Below are 20,911 nucleotides of genomic sequence, written 5' to 3'. Positions count from 1 at the left end.
GGCGGGACTCGGCGGCGGCGGCGGGCGGCGGGGCCGAGCGTAGAGCGGCCGCGCTCGGTGACATTTTAAGCGGCTCTGAGGGGCCCGGCCACCGCCACCCGCCTCTTGCCGGGGACCGGACCACGCCCCCCCGGCGCCAGGGGGCGGGGCTTAGTGCCGGCTTTTTAACCCCTTGGAGGTGAACGGGGGTGTGTATGAGCGGGAGCTTCCACGAGGCGGAGAGAGGGGTGGGCAAAAAAAATAAAGATATAAAGGGAAAACGTCCTTCTTCCCACCGGTGAGGCATGCCCACRCAGAAAGCTTGGTGTGGAATAAAAATCYGCTTCCCYCCTTTTCTAAATTTTACTCGGCTCKCTTTCGCCACTTTTCTCGACGCCTTTTCGTAGTGTCCCCCCCCGTTSTGAGGCGCGCAGCGGAGGTGGTAGGTCCCCCGGCTGGCCGGSCGCCAAGGGGCCGCTGCCGCGGAGCACGCGCGGGGGGCGGGGGGAGCGGAGCGCAGTTGCCAGAGCTGCTGCCTTTGTCTGAGGGAGCAGCGAGCGCCGGGATTGGCAGAGAGCTGCGGGCGSTCCAGCCAATCAGCGCGCGGCGGGGCCGGCCGGCTCGATGGCCATTGGCCGGGAGCGCTGGTTACTAAGCGGGACAAAGGAAGGCGAGCGCTGAGGCGAGAGCGGGGCTCGGGGGGCGCGGGGTGACTCGGCCCCGATCCCGGCCCTGTATCCCGGCCCTGTATCCCGGCCCTGTATCCCGGCCCTATATCCCGGCCCTATATCATGGCTCTGTATCCCGGCTCGGCAGCTTCCCGACTCCGCCGGCCCCAGCGCTGCCCCTGGGGAAGCGCCTCCTGTCGGCACCGCTGGCGGTGCTGTCCCCGCCCCGAGCCGGTGCACCGCAGCGCCGGGTCTACCTGTCACCCTACAGCCCGGGCCGGCTGCCCTATGGGTGTGGGGCCTGCGGGAGACCCGGGCACAGGAGGTCCTGTGCAGGTGGAACCGCTGGCCACATCACCGGCRGGAGCCTGTCCTGGCTGACCCCTCACCGCTGCACTGGCCACAAACATGGGCTTTCCTCCCTCCTCTGCCGGGCCCTGGCAGCTGCCTGCTGTGTGAGCCACGTAATCCACGTAATAACCTGACCATTTCAGAGGGCGCCGTAACTAACGAGTATGACCCCCGAGAAAAACTCGACGCGCTTTCTAGAGACATAATCAGCGGGGAAAAAAAACAAAAAAAAACCAAACCCTATAGGAAAGGGCACCAAATTGGATATCTGCCTTYCGCAAGGTTTGGGATAAGACTGAGCTGTAAACACACCCGAAATCGAACCTCAGCCTGCCTGGCAGCCACATCCCGATGGAAGCCACAGCCCGCAGCCCACAGGCATCGGCGGGAGCAGGAGTGCAGCCAGTTCGGCACTCAGCCTCAGTTTTAGCGCGGCGAAGCATCCTTAGAGAAAGGCTGCTGCTGAGAAATTAGGRGAAAATCCTTTCCAGAGTCTCCAACCAGTGTCACAGGCACAAGGATGGACAACACCTTGATTTGCTGTGGAGACATCAGGGAATGTGGGAAAATCTAGCACTGAAGTTGTCTGCTTTATTTGCACTTCAAAGCGTGGAAGAGCAARTGACAAATAATTTGTCCTGCTCTGGCACTAGGTAGAAGCTCCTGAAAACACCCTCCTGTCTCGGTCGAACCGTAGGGTGACTGTGACATTGAAAAACTGAGAAGCTGTACCTGACAGAAGAGCATGAGGGAAGATTTGAAGTTTGCTGATGTATCACAACTTTCAGGATGGAGWGCAGCCTGCTCTAGGAACAGAGCTCCTTGAGGTTCGGACGGCTGCAGAGGAGCACAGGGCTTTGATTSAAGTCACTCACTGTATATAAATTAATTTTATAAGCCCATCCRCAAACCCTGATTAATCCACGATAACCAGACACGATTCCTTTTTCTAATTTTTAAATTAAATTATTGAGCTGATACCATGCGTCAGCTCCAGCTTCTTCAAAGGGAAATGCCCTCYTTGGAAGCACAGCTGGCTCCCCCAGTGAAATTTAACTTGGTGCTTTGGGTACAAGCCATCAGCTGCCCACTGGCAGGGTGTGGGGTGTCCCACAAGGGTCGGGGCTGGGTGCAGGTGTAGAGGKGGATGCTGCTGTGCAGGCCCTGCAGAAATAAAAAAATGGGGCTGCAGTCCCTATGGCAGCCCCCAAACTTAGATTAGCAGCTCTGGCAGAGAGGGGGGGAGGAGGCAGACTCAGGTTGAAATTCATTTTCCCCTTCCTGCACCTCATTATAAGTTCCACCCACATAAGACCTAATTACTTGGCTTTTATGCTGGCAAAGTGGATTTCATCCTTGCTGTTTCCCATGGTGGTTGCCTTCATTTTCATGGCGGCACTGATGGTTACAGCTTATTGATGTTTTCACTTTAGTGATTTAAAGCAGAATACATTTTGTTATTAGCACTGGTTTCTCTCATTGCTGCTTTAATCAAAGATGCAATTTAAGGCAAAGGATTGTGTGTAATGGTAAACAGTAGGATAATGCCTTGAGAGAACAGAATATTAATGTGTTTTTATTTCTCAAAACTCTGCTTATAATTTACCCAGCATTGCTTGGCTCCCAAATCACACATATGGGGTGCTCCCTTTCCTACCACACTGCCTGCCTTGCACCAGRGATGAGCATGGTGTGCATGTGTGTGCCCAGGGGAGAGAGGGAGGCACATGTGCTGCCTCACACACTGCTAAACCCCCTCTGCCTGTGCCTGTCCTCCACAGCCACAAATTCTGAGCATTGGAGAGCAGACACAAAACTGGGAGCACGCCAAGGGCTCAGGGATGCTCAAGGTCTGGGAGCATTCCCACTGCTAAAACCTGGCCATGCAAATCTAATACATCACCCCAAGACAGGCAAAGCTACATTCAAACACTGAAACTAAACAAGGGTGATTTGGCAGTGCCCGAGCAGGGGTCAAAGAGGGGAYCTGGTGGCCCACACTCAGGATGAAAGACAAGAAGTGAGCCCAGTGCCTGCTGCCTTCCCAACAGCCGTGCATTTGCTCACTTTCCTCGGATCTGACAATTTGCATTTCAAGGCAAGATTAAATATTGAAGTTTTGAGCGCTTCCATGTGCTTCAGGAGGAGCTGAACAGACCTGCGCTGGAACAGACTGAACACAGAAAAGCCATTTGTGCCAAACTGCTTGGTTTCCTCTTTGCCGAGCCATGATAATGTGATATCCGACAGCTGAATGTAGGCCACAACAGGCTTTTATAGTTGGAGAGGTGGAAGAGGGAGGGGGGCTGAATCCACAGTACTGCCAGCCAAATGCACGAAAATGATGAGAGAGACTTTTGGGGCAGGCTGGAGACTCCTGGCCACTCCTGAGATCCAGATATTAGCTTCACTGTTAGCACGAGCTCAGGGTCTGCTGGAGGGGAGCTTGGAAAAGGTAGAGCTGCATTCAATTCAGAAGGGACAACTCCCTGGCCATCAGTAGATGCTACATGAAATTACTGGCCTTTTGCTGCACAGACACGGGGATATTTGGAGAGTGTGCTGTGACTGGTGACCAGCTTCCCACGGGGGCAGCCACACCTTGCAAAGAACAGCATGAGAACAACCAGTTATGGCAGTTTAATTTAGTTAACGGATTCTTCCTGCCTGTTTCTCAGCTCCTGGTGACGAGGAGATGAGGGAAGGTGGGACGGTTGGTCTGCTTTGGCTCAGACACTGCCGCTGGGGTCTCGGTGTGGCTCAGTGCACTGCACACCAATCCTGGGGCTTGCTGGCAGGAGAAAAGGTGTTGGGAAYGGCAGAGGTTCATCCTGCCTTCCTGGACCATGGGGACAGTGCAAACACCTTCAATTGTACARTCTGAGCCCTAAAAGAGACCACAAAGCATTTGCCACAAGATTAAGAGTATGAATCCCTGCAGGGGTGAAGGAGCAGCAGTTTGCTTGCCCACATCCTCCAGCACCTTCATGTGAAATGTAATGGGCATTTTTAATGAGGACTGTGCTTCCTCTCTCTGCTTTATAGTGACTTTATGTCCTGACAGACTGCAAAACAGTTGCCTCACTCCACCCCAGATGCAGCCACATTTCTGTGGTGAGGAAAAACTCTGGCAAGTGTRCCGAAGTCGGGTGCTTTGGTTTGAAAATTACACATTGCATTAAAAACCTGTATTGAAGAATAATATGCGGTCTGCAAAAAAACATTCAAATGAAACACTTCAGTGTTAGGAAGTGTCTTATTTACAGCAGTGGGAGCAGCTTGTGCCCTTTTCCCTCCTGTGTCCATAGGGTAAGGAAACAGTTTGAAATAGGGGCTCATGTCCATGAAGGTCAGAACACAAGGCACGCACATAGAGCTGAGCTTGTGAGGAATCATACATTAGGCATTTCCTAACTTAAAAGCACTTGGCTTTGTATTATAAACAACATTCTTTTAACATAGGAAATAACATTTTTTTAAAAAAAATAAAGAAAAAGATCTTTTAAATAAATGTCTATAACGTAGGTTGTTGCAGCTGGACCTAAGGTATTGCTCAGCAATGCTTGCACTGGCCTTTCCTTTCTGCTCTGGAGGCTTCTGCCCAAAAAATTGCCAGAGTAATGGTCTGGGATGGAAGCAAAAAGCTGCTGTCCTGTGAGGGGAGAGGAGGTGTGCGTGGCTTTTGCAGCTGGACAGTGGATGCCAACCCCATGCTCTGCACACCGATGTCTGGGGTGGACACATCTGCACCTGGAGGGTGCCCAGGGATGGGGGTGGGCACGGGGTGGGGGGTGAGGGAAAGGACACACTGCACTGAGCTGTGCTGAATTGCTGCTTTGGCAGACAGCACCGGGCCAGCTCTTTAGAAAGTTCACGTTCAGTTATTGTTTTGACAGGCTGCCAAAGTTTTCCTGAGGAATGCAGGCAGCAGAAGGGAAATGGTGATTTTCAAACTTTTTTTTTTTATAACTCAGCCAAACCAGAATGGAATTTCATGGGAAAAGTGAAAGGTACATCTCTAGCCTCGGGGCATCGTTGCTGCCAAGTTTCAGGGTCTGGCTGCAAACAATGGAGGTGTCGGAGCATCTCCAAAGCAGAGCACCCTTGCACGMACTCACATGTGCTCACGCACACTCACACGCTGGAAGGATCTTTTCTAATGGTGACTGCTCCCACYCACACTCGGTGCTCCCAGAAAACTGACATAGCCCGCAGCGCTTTGAAAAGTAGTATCAGTGGTGTAAAAGCAGGGGACAAGGCCTTTTTACAGCTGATGAAAGGTTTGCAACTTGGGAGGGCACTTAGGTGCTCTCCCCACCCCAGTGCCAGCCTGCTGCCAGCCATGGGGGTACCCCTTCTCTCCACATGCTCGTCACTAAGTCAGACCCAGAGCCACAGGATATTTTTGCAAGTCTTCCCACCGCTAGGAAGAGCAGGAGGTTGTAAGCTCCCCTCCTCCTCCTCCACAGAGGGAGGAGAGCAGCCGGTGAGCCGGCTCTGGCTGCAGCACCCCGGGGTCTGCGGGGCTGTGGAACCGGGCTGGGGAACTGCCAGTTACCTTATATTTTCCAGTACACTAATTTCTCTTGTCATCTTGCCAGTGACAAACAGAGAGAGTTAAACAGAGCAATCCATTAAAGAAGCAGCCTGACAGACCGATTGTTAAGGGTTTCAGCGATCCCCATTTACACTGGCTTGAAAAAAATTTTGCCTCGAGCAGCTCCAATTACAGAATTATCGGACCACACTCTGGTCCCTTTGTGCACTTCGCATCTCTGTCATCGTTCCAGGCCTCTCTCTTATTTAGTTGCTTGGAAATGGTGAGTAAAATGGAAGGAGACTTGTAACAAGTTCAGAGAAATTAGAGGGGGRAAAAAAGAGAGAGAGAAAAGCTCCTCTCTGATTCTAATGTCCTAAACCAGGACACTTTTAAAATGTAACACTGTATAGGAATTTAAAATATTTTTCACTTCCTCTATTCATTACTTTAATGCACTGGAACTACTTGCTTAGATTTTTTTCCCCCCAAGGAATGTACAATAACCACTCTGTAAATTCCTCAGGTCTGATTTTAAGAGGAACTGTAGAACTTTATTCATGGCGGAAAGAAATAATCCCAATACTTTCCTGCAGAAGCTCCCTTTAATAAACTTTGCAGTGTATGTTTTGATCCCAGCCAGTGATGCAAACACCAGGAAGAGGAAATCTACAGCACCTCTAGGAAAAGCAAGGTCTCAGCCCTGCTCTGCTGACATCCTACTTGGTGACCTTCAGGCTGGATTGCCAGCATGGGTTTGAAGGTGGCACCAGTCCCGGTAAGAGGAATTCTGAAAAGCCCAGAGGATTTTTCACTTCCGCAAAAGCAAAGTTGAATTCTGTAGATCTGTTATTATTATGAAAAAAAAAAAAAACCATCTCACTAGCTTTCCTACCCTGGGATGCAAAGCTGAAGGGTTTCCTAGCCCTTCACCCATGGCTAAGCCAGGCACAGTCCCCCGTGATGCAGCAGCTACATGACATGGACATTATGTTCCCAATCCAGTGTGGCCTCGCTTTTTTATGTTCCAGCAACCTCTCCCATTCCTGACCTCCCAAGCGATTTTACCATCTCTCTGCTGTGTTATTCAGGTAGTAGTATCCTCATATATCTGTAACATGTTACCCCACAGTGAGAAAGTCCCCCCCTTTCTTGGCAGGGGAGATCATCTGGTTTTGCAGGGAGGAAAAGCGAGCAAAACTACCCGGGGGCAACGCTGGAGAAGGCTGAGATCAAACTTCAGTCCTAATGCACCAGGRAATGCTGCCTTCCCTCTGGCCCAAAACAGAAGGAAGTTTCTCATGGCTGAGTCCCCAGTCCTGCCATCAACTCCTTTGCCCCTGTCCCTTTCCCTGGGATTTGGTGGAACTGACYGATCACTCTGTGTCTGGGGAACTTCACTGCAGCCCATCCATACTCGGAGCTCTGCCCAGCTGCGGGATCGGAGACTCCCACCCCAGATTCTGGGTGGAGATCGAAAGCGGGAGAAAAAACCCAGAACAACCCAGGGAGCTCTCAGGGGTATTGAAAAGTCCTCTCATTTCTTATTAATCACTTAGGCCAAGAATTCAAGTGTCGGCAGTGTGTTGGCTGGGGTTGTTTTCCTTGCAGTTATCCACATGCAATTCATGCYTTGGAAAATGACCCATTTACCATCATGCATTGTTGCTTAGCTACACGCGCTTTCCCTCTAAGTTTTCCCAAATGGAAACATGGCTCTATTTGCTTTGGAGATCATTTTCCCTGGCTTTCTGTTTTACAGTAAATAAGCACAAGAAGAAGAGCCTCTGAACGTTAAGCAGGCAAATAAAACAAACAGTGCGGTGTAGGGCGAGCGTTTAAAATCCAGCACGCGAATGTGGTGCCTTCCTTGTCCAGCCAAAGTGATGGGCAAGGAGGTTTTGAGCAAAGGCAACTTGCAGGTCAGGCTCATTAAGACCTTTTCTTGCCTGTCCTTTGCATTAAGGTTCTTTCCTGCTGAAGATTTCCAAACAATTTGCTTGAGTAATTCTGTGTTCCCAAGAGGAGGAGTATTATTTCCCTGGAAGACAGGTGAGACTTAAGGGCACCGAGAACTCACTCTGTGTCTTTGCTGCCATGCAGGCCTTGTGGAATCCTAGGTATCCTCTAGAAACATGCAGGAAAACACCTCYCTTATACCCTCAAACCAGCACACCACTCTGTGCCACTAGACAAGACTTTATCCATCAAACCCCMAAATATCTCACATTCACTAAATCTTGACTACATTGGCATAGGGGGTAGTGGGCACAAGCTGCCAGATCAGCCTCTGTGGCATGAAGTTCAGCTTCCCAGCCTACCAGTGCCTACGCTGCACAGATGTCCTCAAAACATACAAYAAATCCAGAGTTTTTGGAAAGCATCAGCTTTACCGTGCATGGAGGGACTGTGCAGCACATGTACGGCTGTGTCCTGGGATCACTGGTTTTGCTCAGCATGTGCCTTAGGGCTGAGTTGTGCCGGCATCGTGYCTGCATCCAGGATTTCCAGATGTCCTGCAGTTCATCTGTTCCTCAAGGATCAGGCGAAACTTGCAACATCTTCAGATTTTACTGAGGACAAAGCTTTTGGGTAAAAAGGCAGCTGAGTCTCTCTCACAACACACAGGTTAGTATAGAACTCTGCGGAAAAACTTTTGTTTCCTGGKGGTGTGAATGTGCTGGACAGGAGCTCTTTGTGGAGAGCAGACATAGCCATCAGCTGCCAGAGCACCGGGTCACTGCAGCTCCCAGGAGGGACATTCTGCAGGGTGAGCTCTGCCCTGCCTTCTGCTGACAAGGCATAAAGTGCATATTCTCTTCGAAAAGAAAAAGGGGAGAAATAAAATCGTGTGATGCTGATTACCAAGCCAAAAACTGAACTAAGGTTTAATACAGTTTCCAGGGTGCCAGAAAGTGAAGAGGGATATTGTAACCTATGCAAATCCCAGCCGGTGGGTTGACACATCCCAAACACTGCGCTCTGTGAGAGCTGCCAGCACCTGAAGAAGCACCTTTACTCCYCTGTCGCTGGGCAGCTCTTATCTTGCTTTGACCAAGCATACACAATACAGCTTTGTTTTGGGCGATACCTCCCAGATGAACGGCCTCTTAGAAGTRCTTTGAGGAATTAAATGAGTGAAAACAGTAGGAGAGGGAGAGGGAGAGGGAGGGGAAGGGGAGAAAAACTTGCTGCTGTACTACAGGAGGCARAGTTGGTGRATATTAAACCCACTAAATAAGGAGCTGGCATCTATGTCAGACTCAAAGAAGCAAATGTGTGACAGGCTCCCTGCCACCAGAGGCACCTCAAGATGACAGCTCWGTCCCAAAGCTCAGTCCCCTTTCACTGTCCCCTGTGTCCCTGCAGCAAGGGTGGGGATGCTGTTGCTTGCAGATGCTGTCCAGGTCAGTGGTGCTCTAGCCTCTGCATCTCCACACACTGAGTTCAGGCACCTCATCCTCATCCTCCTGGTATGGCCATGGCCCCATCGCTCTACAGTGGGTGTGTTCAGCACAGGCATTTTGGGGAGCCCAGCAGGTGACGGTATCAGACAGTGTGTCCTCTCCCATTGCCACTGCATTTCTGCAGCTGAGGCCAAATCCYGCTTCTTGCAATCCCCTCTGGTCTCTTTGGTTGATGAGGGATGCCAAGTCTTTCCTGCCCTGGACCAAGTGTCACTCTGGCTCAGTGCAGGCTAGGCATTATGTCCTGGAACTGAATCAGGCCAAGGGCAGTTTTCATGGATGGAAATCCCCCTTGTTTTATTGTCTTTGAAGCTTGGAAACACCTGCCTGTTGYTCAGAGAAACAAGGAAGGCGGGATAAGGGTCTGGCAGCACCTCCCCTTTGTCCTATGTCCTTCCTGGGCACCCTTTGGAGCCTAACCCTACCAGAACCCTGTGCCCTCCATGGTTGGCTAGGAGTCGGCCCTGTGAAAAYCAAACATCAAAGGGCTCGTCCAGCAAGGGCTATTTCCACATCAAATGCCTACCTSCAGTCCTGAGCCATTGGGGACAGAGCTCTTCATAAAAGGAGAGGGAAGATTAATATTATTTTTCAAAAGTATAATGGGAGGTTCCCACTCCCCAAGCACTTCAGAGTTGGTTTTTGCACAAAGCCAGAATAATTTCAACCCCAAAGGAAAAAGAAAAAATACATTAGAGAAGGTTATAAATGCCTGAAAAAATAGTTGGTCTGAATAGAAATGTTCAGGTCACTGTCACTTTAGGGGCTGGAAGAGGCTGCTGCTGGGACAGCCYGACTTTCCCATAGGAATGCTTGTCCTCCATCCTCACTCAGAGCAGCAAGGTTGTTCTGGATGCCAGCTTGAGCACGGGAAATGGGGAAAGCCAAGATGGGCTGTCAGAACTACACACTTGTGGGAGGAGGAAAGAGAGGACATGGGGTGGAGAAGAGGTTGGAATCACTCTGTTGGGCAAGTGGAATRGGGAAAACCCCACTGAGAAGTACAGCCCTCCCTGAGACTCTCCRAGAGAAAGGCAGCGCGAATCTGGCCGAGCGATGGGCTGGCAGCGTGCCTGGAGCGTGGCATAGCTCTGCCTTGGAAAAGCACCTGCAGTCTCAGCATCTTCCTCTTTCAAACATGCCACAGCATCACGGGGCAACCACAGTCCTGCAGCCTGACAGCCAKTTTCTGCTCTGTGAGCATGAGCCATTGGGCCAGACGGGTGTATGAACAATTATTTGATCATTTCCACTGCAGGAACCAACTTGACAAATACCTCAGATTCACAAGCCTGCAGTCTGCTTCTGAARAACCAGACTAGGARCAAGCTTCCACCCTGGAAAATCCCTTGCCTGTGTCTGCTGTGCATCCTTTCCCATGCTGGGAAAGGTTGGGCCAAATGCAGAAGGCACCATGGAGCTGGCAAAGCTGCTCTGGGACAATGTTCCCATGCTGGTGGGTCAGTGGTGGCAGGGCTGAGCCCCTGGGAGGTGGTCTGTCCTTGGGTGACAGTGCCTTGCTTGCTTTCTTCTTCTTGGTCATTCAACAGAATTAAATTTTGCTTGTGTGTACCTCACCTTCCTCTGGTTTTGGGGACGGATGTGACTCAAAGTGTGTGACATTGCAGCYCCAAGTCTCACTGTCTCTGGGGACATGCACCCCTCTTAAAAGGTGGGTAAATACTTGGATAAGGTGGAGAAAATACTTGTGGATAAGGAAATGCAAAATATGATCCTGAGGGCTCAGGAAAACTCTTTTGAGTAAGCCAAATCTTGCCTTTTCCCAAGTTGAAGTTACCCATCCACAAAAAGGGTCTGGAGTGGGCATCTTCACCAYATAAATCCCACTTAAGCCCTAAAGAAAATGCTTCAGTGGTGCTTCAGGTTCATCTGCTGGCCACCACGGGGACAAAGGCTTCATAGTGTCCCAAGAAAGCAGAAAAATCCCCCAGTTCCTCCACTTGAGACTGGAATGGATGGCCAGAGGGCAGTGATGGGAGAAAGCAGCAGCAAAAGSGTGGTTTGGGCAGCAGTCGTGGGAYSGTGCTGTCATCACCGTGYGCCCCAGTATCCTTCCTCCAGCTTTCCTGTGCACCTGGAGCCAAAGCAGGGGGGTGAGGCAGATGCTTTTCCCCTCCCCTGGACACTGCCTGTCACCAGGAAGGTGGGGGAGCCCTGGGAAAGTGGCTTYATGCTGATGCCGGGCTCTGACACGCGGCGGGTCAGTGCTGGGAAAGCCAAGGGGCGTGCGGGAAACAGGAGACGCCTGCGGCAGGAGACGGTGCCAGWAGGACACGGCCGGTTTGCTGCCTGCGGGACGGCGACTGCCCTGCCCAAAACAACTCACTCGCATTTACTGTAAGCGGCAGCCAGGCCGGCCATAGCTTGTGGCGAACATACCAGCCCTGCCTGCAGAAAGGGCCGCGGAAGCCAAACTGGCCCCTCGCCCGGCAGACAGGAGGAGGGGAGCGGGGGGMGCTCTGCAGCYCTGCCCCGGCACAGCACCCTCAGCRCCCCGCCCTCTGCCYGCCCCAGGCTCCAYAGCCTGCTTCAGAAACAGGTGGATTTTCTCTTGAGGTGGATTTCCTCTTGCCAGGTGCTTTCTGCACCCAGGGTGAGGACAGGGTGATGCTGTAGACGGAGCCCCCATATTGATCGCACTGTCGGAGGAAAAGCAGGGAATTCCTGACTGCGGCAGAAGACCCCTGAGTGGCACCGCAGAGGGACTCAGGGGTCAGGCTGGGTGCCGCTGGCTGGCACCGCAAAGGGACTCAGGGGTCAGGCTGGGTGCCGCTGGCTGGCACCCAGCTCATCCCTGGGCACTCGGGGCCACGGCCGAGCCGGGAAAAACCCCCGCAGCGCCCCGCTTCCTGCCTTTGTGGCCCAGCGGTGACGGGGCTGTGGCACTGGGGTGGCTGCCATCGTGTCATCCTGGCGGGGCTGTGGCAGTGGGGTGGCTGCTACCGTGTCACCCTGGCCGGGGCTGTGGCACTGGGGTGGCTGCCATCGCGTCATCCTGGCCGGGGCTGTGGCAGTGGGGTGGCTGCCATCGTGTCATCCTGGCGGGGCTGTGGCAGTGGGGTGGCTGCTACCGTGTCATCCTGGCCGGGGCTGTGGCAGTGGGGTGGCTGCCATCGTGTCATCCTGGCGGGGCTGTGGCAGTGGGGTGGCTGCCATCGTGTCATCCTGGCTCGGCCATGGAGGCTCGCGTGTCCCGCGGCCCGAGAGGCGCTGCCGGATGCAGGGACACCATGCGAGGTCTGGCTGAGGGGACTCGCCGTCCCCTCCCACGCAGCCGTGCCGGGAGGGAAGTTTCCGATACTGCCGGCTTCCCAGAAGTCAGGGGAGCTTTCATCCCTGGCTCTGCTGTCTCAGCTCACGCGTCTTTCCCGGCTCAGCTTGTGACCCTGGCATGCGAGGCTCGGTGCCAGCGGCGTGGGCCGAGACCGAGGGGGGCAGCCCGTCGGGCCAGGCTGTGTGGAGCCAGCCCTCGTCCTGGCTGCTCTCCCAGTCAGACCATTTTAGCTGGTGGGACTCTCAGGGCGCCACATGCTGCCCAGCACCAGCCAGCTCAGTGACATCAGCATGTGCCATGTCCCCATCCCCCTGTCCCCCTGTCCCTCTGTCCCAAAGCCTCACACCAAAATCCCCCATTGAGGCACCACAGCCCCGGCAGTGTCGAGGTCACTGTGCTGGGGGTGGCTGCACGGCCAAGGGCCAGGARCTTTGTCTGTCCCCCTTCCTGGCATGGATGTAAATCATCCTGTGAGGGAATGCTCATAAAGGGAGGGATTCTGCTGGCATGGACCACAGAGCTAGTGCCCACCAGTGGGCACTGGGGCCCTGGGGATCAATGAGCCTGGCCCTGTGCAGGCAATGGAGAATGTGGCTGCTCCAGGGTGGGACAGGGGAGTCACGGAACACTGGCAATGTGTCAGGGGACACGGGGTKTTGGGAGCATGGCCATATCCTACAGCAGCCATTCCAGCCTTTCCCAGCCACCCAGCACTGGCTACTGGAAATTCACAAGAAATCCAGCTAAAAACAAGGGGCACTGTACCAGCCACATGGCTCCTCCAGAGCTTTTGCCTCTGTTTGGTGTTTAAGCAGCAGAGAATTTTTGCTCAGAAATGTTCAGAGTTTTGCTCTTCAGAGGCTCTAATTTTGAGCTCTCAAGGACTGAAGGGYTCTTGGCACGTTCCCATCCCTTTCCTGTCCTGACTGCAGGACCTGTTGCCAGAAAAAAACTGAGTCTGGGACTCAAATGTCCGGCCCAAACCTGATGTGCCTGAGAGGAGGARCACTGACCCTGACCCACGCAGCCCTCCAGCCCCAGCTCGGGCTTAACTCTCTCCTCTGCAGGAAGATTTGAAGCCTTCCAGTTAAATCCGGGAAGGAGTTAGCAAATCTTTGTGGCAGGCGGATTAGAGGCAGAGGTAAATGCTCCTGCTAAGTGTAATCTGGCTGGTTAAAAGCTCAGCTCAGCCTCTATCCCAGCATTGTCCTTGCTTCTTATAAGACACACTTCTGCAAACACAGASTTCTCCTGTTGCCACGCAAGGGAGTGGCGAGAGCCTGTTGCCCTCCCCCTCCCAGGATACCATTAGGATTTATTACCACCCCCCAGTGCCCTCTTTTCTCTGGGATGGGTTGGACACTGGCAGCCTCTTATCCTGCGGGTGCAGCAGGAGAGGGATTACAGCTCGTGGGGCCACAGGTCAGGGCAGGTAAAGGCAGCAGAAGCTCCTGACGTTGGGGAAATGGGACTGGGGGCAGAGCCAGAGACCTCTTTCACCCCACAGTCCAGGGGTTCCTCCAGTCCCATACCCTGGGGCCCTCTGGATGGGATGAGGTAGGAGTTGAGAGGGGCTAGGGACTGAGAGTGTAGGAGTTCTGCTCACTGTGGAACATACAGTAATGAATGAAAAATTACCATAACTATGTAAAAATAGTTTGCAGTTACCTGGTTCTCTCTAACAACTGGAGATGATGGCACCAAGGGGACCTAGGAGGGTGGCAGCTCCACCTGTGGCCCTTCCTGCCCTGGCCATCCCACCCTGTTGCAAGAGCAGCTCTGTCCCTGCTGTCCCCTGCAGGTGACAGGATTCCCTGGGCAGTACTGGCCAGGATCCTGTGTGCCACCCCCAGGAGTTCGTGGGTGTCCTGGAGAGAGTCCCTTGCTCCTGCAGCTGGAGGGTGCATAGATGACCTCTCCCAGAGGATTAAGGCTGAAGTGGGGGGCTTTCACGGGAAGTAGGAGCAGGCAGAGATCAGGGTCTTACCAGGATTAAGGTATTTTCCATTCATTTAAACTAGTTGTCACGAACCCAGAGCACGGCACCTGGGGGAGAGGGGAGAAGAGGCGGGGAGAAACTCATGCCCACCCCAAACTCCACCCCARGCTTGCAGGGAGCAGGGCAAGGAGGCCACAGAGGCTTGGAAGCCCTCAAAGCCCCAGAGATGATCTGTGGTCCCCATTTTGAGGAGAGGTGCTGTGCAACCCCTTTGAGGTGCCTGCTGATGGAGAGAGCCTGGGGGCTCGGGGGGACAGCAGCAAGTCCCAGGGAGACAGCAGAGCCCTGTGCCCTCTCTGGGGTCCATTGTGGGAGATGTGAGAGCTGGGTAGCTCCAGGAGCTTGGTAACCTTAATCCTCMCTTGGATTAATGCTCAGGGGAGCTGGGGACAGTGTTTAAACCTGCCAGGGTGAGCCCTCGAGCGGAGTGCAGCCCTGCAGTGGGGTCACAGGGGGACAGAGGGCACAGGCTGGGGACAAGAAGCGGAGCAGGCAGTCSTGTGGCCTAATCTGACATGCAGCCTGAGATTTTGGGGGCATGTTCCTGGGTCCTGCCCTCGCTGAGGGCAAAGGAAAGGGAAGGGCAGTGTGAGGAGCAGCTCCGTGCCAGGGTCACGTCCGGCTGCRCTGCCTGGCTCCGAGAGGCTGCGGCTGCTCTGGCTCTGCAGGGCCACTGCAGGCTGAGCCCCTCGAGCYAGCCCAAGGTGGAAACCAACAGCCCTTGGGAGGATGCTCTTCTGGGGGAATGTCTGCCTGCAATGAAGTGTCTGGGATGAAATCCTTCCCTGAGGATAAATTGGCTTCCTGGGGCTGAGCTTTTGGCCTGGCTCAGAGGAGCAGTGCAGGGGTGCTCAGGATGCTCAGACAGCCCCCACAGAACCCAGATGGAGCCCAGACTCCAGCGGAGGACACAGTAGCTTGTGGCATTAGGAGCCACCCTCTGTAGCCACTGGCCATGCAGAGGGCCTGTAAGGGCCATTAATCAGACAAGCCCCAGCTCTTCTCCTAAAGCACCTGGTCCCAGCCTACCAGGAGCCCACACCATTCCCCAGCCCCAGCTGAGCAGGAAATGCCACATGGATGCCCTTAGGAAGGTTCCCACCCTGGCGGTGTGGGTACAGCTCTCTCCTGAGCATCCCCTGCTCGCAGCTGTTCTGCCAGGCCTGGGGCTTCAGCATGGACCCCAAATATCAGTCACACCTCCTCCACCCGCACCAAAGGCTTGGCCCCTCATGGGAATCCCCTGTTCTGACCTGGGCTCTGTGCTCCCCAAACCTGCCACCAGTCCCAGGGAGATGCCACCGGACATTGTCACCCATCCTGATGTGGCCGGTGTCACCTTGGGCGCCTCCCTGGTGGGATGGGAGTGGCCTTGCTGGGGCTGCAGGTGCTGTGTGCCTGTCCCTCAGGGCAGCGAGGCAGGATGGGATGTACTGTCCTAAGTGGCATCTTAACTAGATCTGATCCAGCCTTGCAAAGCCACAGCGCCTTCAATTCCCTTAGCACTCCAAATCTGCTACTGTGCATCTAAGCGGATTATTTTAAATACCCCATGATGGACTGCTCCTTTGTAATATAAACCAGCCTCATGTGTCCCATTCCCCTCCTATTTGCTGTGATTTAGCTGCAGCTGTGACAGCTAGAATTCTCCCCAGCTCCCCCTGCTCCCTAGGAAACATCCCTCCTACCAGCCCCTTCCCCAAGTCCTCTCTCCCCTGTGCTGCTGATCCTGGAATCGCTGCCCTCCAGGCAGCCTTTCACATCTTGGGGTGAGTGATGGCTCTGGGATGTGCTGCTTCCTCTCCACCTAGAGCTGAGCCCTGCTCCAGCATCATCCCCACCTGCACCTTGGGGCCAGGTTGTGCCTCAGCTGCTTTCACCCAGRGAAGGACCATGCAGGAGCCTTTTTGGGTGGGTTTTGCCAGTTTTCAGGTTTTTTTGCTTGAGCTGACTGGCTCTGACACCTCAGTCCTGCCATGAAGTCAGCCAAGYGAGAGTATCCTGCCTCCCACTCCCACTTGAGGGGGGTTTGGGGAGCACAGGGGCCGGCCTGGAGCCCACCCAGCCCCACTCGGCAACKGCAAAGAAGCCGCCACTTTTCCAAGCACTTCCCTTTGGGGCTTGTCTGATTAATGAGGGCTTGTTATTTCCAAACTGTTTGAAATCGTGTTTATTTTATCTGCCGCTGGATTCCTCTGACTCAGGGCTCATCTTTAACTGCCAAAGATGAGTGACAGATCCCGCTAATTACAGCTAATGATGGCCTTAAAGGATCTCTGCGCACACACGTGTGTTTGTGTGCACACATGCCAAGGGCCATTTATAATTTAAAGTGGGGAGAGTCGTTAGCATAAACCATGCCCGGATTAATTGCAGAGAGCAGCCTCTCCAGGGAGGATGCTCACCAAGAGGTTGTGGTTTCAAGCACTGGATGCTGAGGACAGCAAAGGCTGCCTGGGCAGTGGCAGTGTGGTCCTGAGCTGAGTGCCAGCCTCGGGGACACCAAATCAAACCCACCACACAGGAAATGTTTGGTGCAGAGCATTTGGTAGWGACCAGGGGACACCAATATGAGCCRCCTGATGGCTCAGAGCCATTCAGGGCCAATGGGACCTGGTGTSCAGCTCCTGGAAGAGCTCTGTGGGGTGTTTTCCAGCTGTGAGGAGGACCGTGCCCAAGAGACCTGGTTCTCCCACAGTTTCTGTGGGAACAGGCAACGGGAGGAATTTGGGAGRAATGCTGGGAGACATTTTTTATGGCTTTACTGAGGATAAAGCAGCAAGAACACCAACCCCTTACTAAACACCAGAAACCTCATCTGGAGGGTTGGGGTTAGCAGTGCCCTCACTTTGGGGAAAGCTCTCCCTTCGTTAGTCCATGAGTAATCCAGCCCTGGTGTGATAGCTTTGCTTTTATGCTTTTCCCCCAGAAGAAAAGAGGAAAGGATGGAGACAATGAGGCTTTTCGCCATGCCTGGCTTTTTCCACGCCTGGAAAATGTGGAATGAGAAGCAGGGGCTACAGGAGCTCATGGCCACTATCCTGGCAAGAGTGGGCACATGCCATGGGCAGGCTGACTGGGGGCTTCCACAGTGAGGTTTGTTCCAAGCCCTTCCCTAAACCAGCTCTCCACTTGCCTGGGCTGATTTTCACCAGTCCCTGCAAAGAGGGCACACAGGGACAGACCCACATGTCTCCTGGCTCTATCTCTTCATCCTTCCCCTCCTTCRGGGTCCTAGTGATGCCCTTGCTGCTCTCCCATTCCTGCCTTCTCATGGAAGAAGTACCCAGAAGGAACCCAAAAGCTGTTCCAGATGGCAGAAGGCTCAGCAGAGCAGAACAACTGTTCCCCAGTCCTTATCTTTCTGCAAACCAAATCCACCTTTCTTGGAAAAAAGTAATTCAAGCTCTTCAGCTTTCCTTGGAGCTGGTGAGCAGCGAGAGCGAAGCGCCAGCACCGGCTCCCCAGGGAGGGGAAGTGCCATCCTGCAAAGTGCTTCTATATCGGGCTCTGCCATGAGCGGCTCTAAATTGGAAGTGATGGCAGCAGCAAGCGCTGGGATGCCCAGATGGACTCTGGGGCCCACACAAAGTGGTTTCAGGGGCTGGCTSTGCTTGGCCCGGGGGATGCCTGCCAGCACAGGACACTGCAGTTCTAATCCCTCTAAAAGCTGGGTGGAAATTACTTGGAYGAGGCTTGTGTCTTCCTTGCTGAGAAGACCAGGTTCTGGTCAAGATTGATGGCTTGTGAATTTGTCTAGGGTCTTTTGAATTGTTCTGGTCCCCAGAAGAGTCAGGTTTCTCTTTCTGAAACACCCCCAATGTTTCAATTTAAGACTCTTCCAGAAGCAGCTGTCAGAAGCTGCAGAGCAGAGCTTCCTTCAGACATGTGCAATTTCTCAGTGGTTGTGACTGTTCCTGAAACTGCCCAGGGAGGCTGTTGGGGCAGGGCCAGCTGTGSCTTGTACTTTTTGCATTACCAAATCCCTGCCACTGTCCTCCAAACCCTTTTCACTCGGGGGTCCTGGGTTCTCGTGCTCTCCTGACCCCATTCTCCTCCCTGGCATGGCTTCCTCTGCTGTGGTTCCCCACCATCATTTTACAAAGCCTTCTCCAGGCTACCTTCCCCATAGCTTTAGATCTCACTGTAGCAGGGTCAGGAGGMAAGAGGAGAGATGCTCTGGAGGAGCCACAGGCTGGGAGCAGGAAGGACTGTCATGGAAGGGAGAGCAGTGCCAGCCGTGCTGCGCACCCACTTCATCACACTCAGCACCAKTTTGCTGCAGACTCAGAGCTCTGGTGACACTGGTGACCCTGGGGACATCAGTCTGTGGAGTCCGTGTCTGTGGTACATGGAGCTGTAGAGYCCATGGGAAATGGGTGGCCTTGAGGTCCCAGGGAACATTGGGATGTGCAGAGCTGAGCARTCACTCCCAAGCCCAGGTGATGTTTTTCCCTCTATGCTGTGGCCAGGGAGGGTCAGAGCCATGCGAGGTGTGGGGCACATGGCAGAGCAGGTCGTCACAAGGTCCTGGGTCTGGGCACCATGCTGCAAGCTTCTTGCTCAGCAGCATGCTGAACGCTGCCCTAATAGCCCCCGTGATCACCATCACCCAGTGAAAGAGCCCAACTGCAAAGAAAACAGGGAAGCAGCTGGAAAAATAAAGGCGTTACCATGGCACTGCAACGGAAATTTGGGATGGTGCCGAAGCACAGCCCTGGATGCTTCTCCTGACCCAGGGTATGAAGCACCAACACAGAATGGAGAAAGAAGAGGTGCCAGAAGCCGAAGGGAAGACACCCTCCTGATGGAGGGATGGACACTTAGGGCTTGTGGGTGCTCCAGGTAGTTGGGAAGAGCCAAGGATGCTGCAGCCACATGTGTGTGGTGTGAGGTGAAATGATGGAGCCCTCACTCCCTGTCTCCTGATGATGACATGGTGCTAGGCTGCTCAGTGAGATGCCAGCCTCTGTGGGTACCCCAGCTCCCTCACCACATGCAACCCTCCCCAAATGCCAGAAGTGTCCAAAAGATGGAGAAATCTACTCTGCCAAAGAGCAACCACAAGTTCCCAGAGACTTGGTGTAGCCCTGCCATGGGGCAGGAACTTTTTCAAGTTRAAAGATGAATAGAGATGAACTAGGCAGACACAGCTTTGCTGGGAGGACTGGAAGGTCACAGAGCCTCAAGGTCAGGATCGGAGGTAATGCCAGTGCCTGCTCACAACCCTGCACACACTACTGCCAGACTGAGAGCGCCAAACTCATCACATCTCTGCCCTGTGCCTCTGGTTACCTCCAGGTGACCCGGGGCAGGACGGGTCGTGGCCTGGGGCAGGACAGGTCATGGCCCTGCTCCATGCTCCTGACCCTGCTGGCGTGGGCAGGGTGTGGGTGGAGGCAGCGGTCCCTGCCCTCTGTGCCAGCCTCTGGGATTAGCTGTGCGCATCGGGAGCGGCTCTAGCAGTGCCTGGGTAAGAACAGATAGACACAGATAAGGCAACCTGAATCCTGGGGACGGCGAGCCAGCTTCATTAATCCCCGCGCATCCAGGCGCTGACGAAGATGCTATCATCCCCCTTCCCTCCCCAGCAGCTTATGTGTGGCTGTCAGTCCTGCCTCACGCAAGGACAAAACCCGGTGCTTGCATGGGTGGCCCCTCTCTCTCAGGGCTGCTGAGTGGCTGCCGTGGGGACACTGCTGGTGCAGGGACACAGCTGGTGTGGGACTGCAGTACAGRGGGCTATGGATGGGGCAGGGGTGTGCAGCCAGGATGGAGATACCACCAACATCCACACCAGCAGTATGAGGAGCACAGCCAGGATGGGGACCCAGCTGGCACATGCAGGGGGACCCTGTGGAGCCCTGGGGTGTAGTGATGCTGCAGGGCAGAGTATGACCTGCAGTATCACCCACCCCTGTGATGGCTTTGGGCTCCATTCCCGCATCCCTCTCCAGGCTCCAGCTCTCCAGCTGCAGCGAGCAGGAGGGTTCAGCCCTGGGCAGGCACACAGAGGGATGGAAGCACTGCCAGGTCCCTGCTGTGTCCCCATGGCTGGCATGCTGCAGGCTGCTCGGGGACGGGTGCAGCACGGCACACCCCATCCCGTTAGCGCTGGCATGAAAGTGCCGCCCCTGCGGCAGCCGGGCTGGCTGTGATCTCCACTTCCAGGTAAACAGATGAAACAAGCGGCTCGCCTTTCCTCCCCGCGGCATTCCCGGCCACACAGACCCACCATTCAGCCCTGCTGCCCCGCACAAACCTCCAGTGTTTGGGAGAGGGCTCCTGCTCCCGGCGGAGCACCGGGGGGGACACGCTGCGGCCGGGCAGTTGACACCTGGCCAGGCTGGAGCGGGGCCAGCGGGCGCAGAAAGAGACGCTGTGTTTTGGCCGGATCCTGCCATGCTGGGGCAGGGGCAGAAAGGACCCCTTGTGCACCAGGGATGCCCCCATGGTTTGGCTGCAATCAGAGTCCCATGAGGCCGTGGTAGCAGTCACCAATGGCTCCGTGGAATGGGAGCCCAAAGGGGTGAGGGGGATGCCCTGCTGCTATCCAAACGATTTGCAAAAACTCACAGAAGCGGCGGGGATGACTGATCAGGGGCACATGCAAGT

This window comes from Malurus melanocephalus, unplaced genomic scaffold, assembly GCF_030028575.1.
Source record: "Malurus melanocephalus ecotype Western Australia unplaced genomic scaffold, MMel_1.1 scaffold_28, whole genome shotgun sequence".
Lineage (NCBI taxonomy): Eukaryota > Metazoa > Chordata > Aves > Passeriformes > Maluridae > Malurus > Malurus melanocephalus.
The sequence above is the reverse complement of the archived record's forward strand: the minus strand, read 5'-3'. Positions refer to the sequence as shown.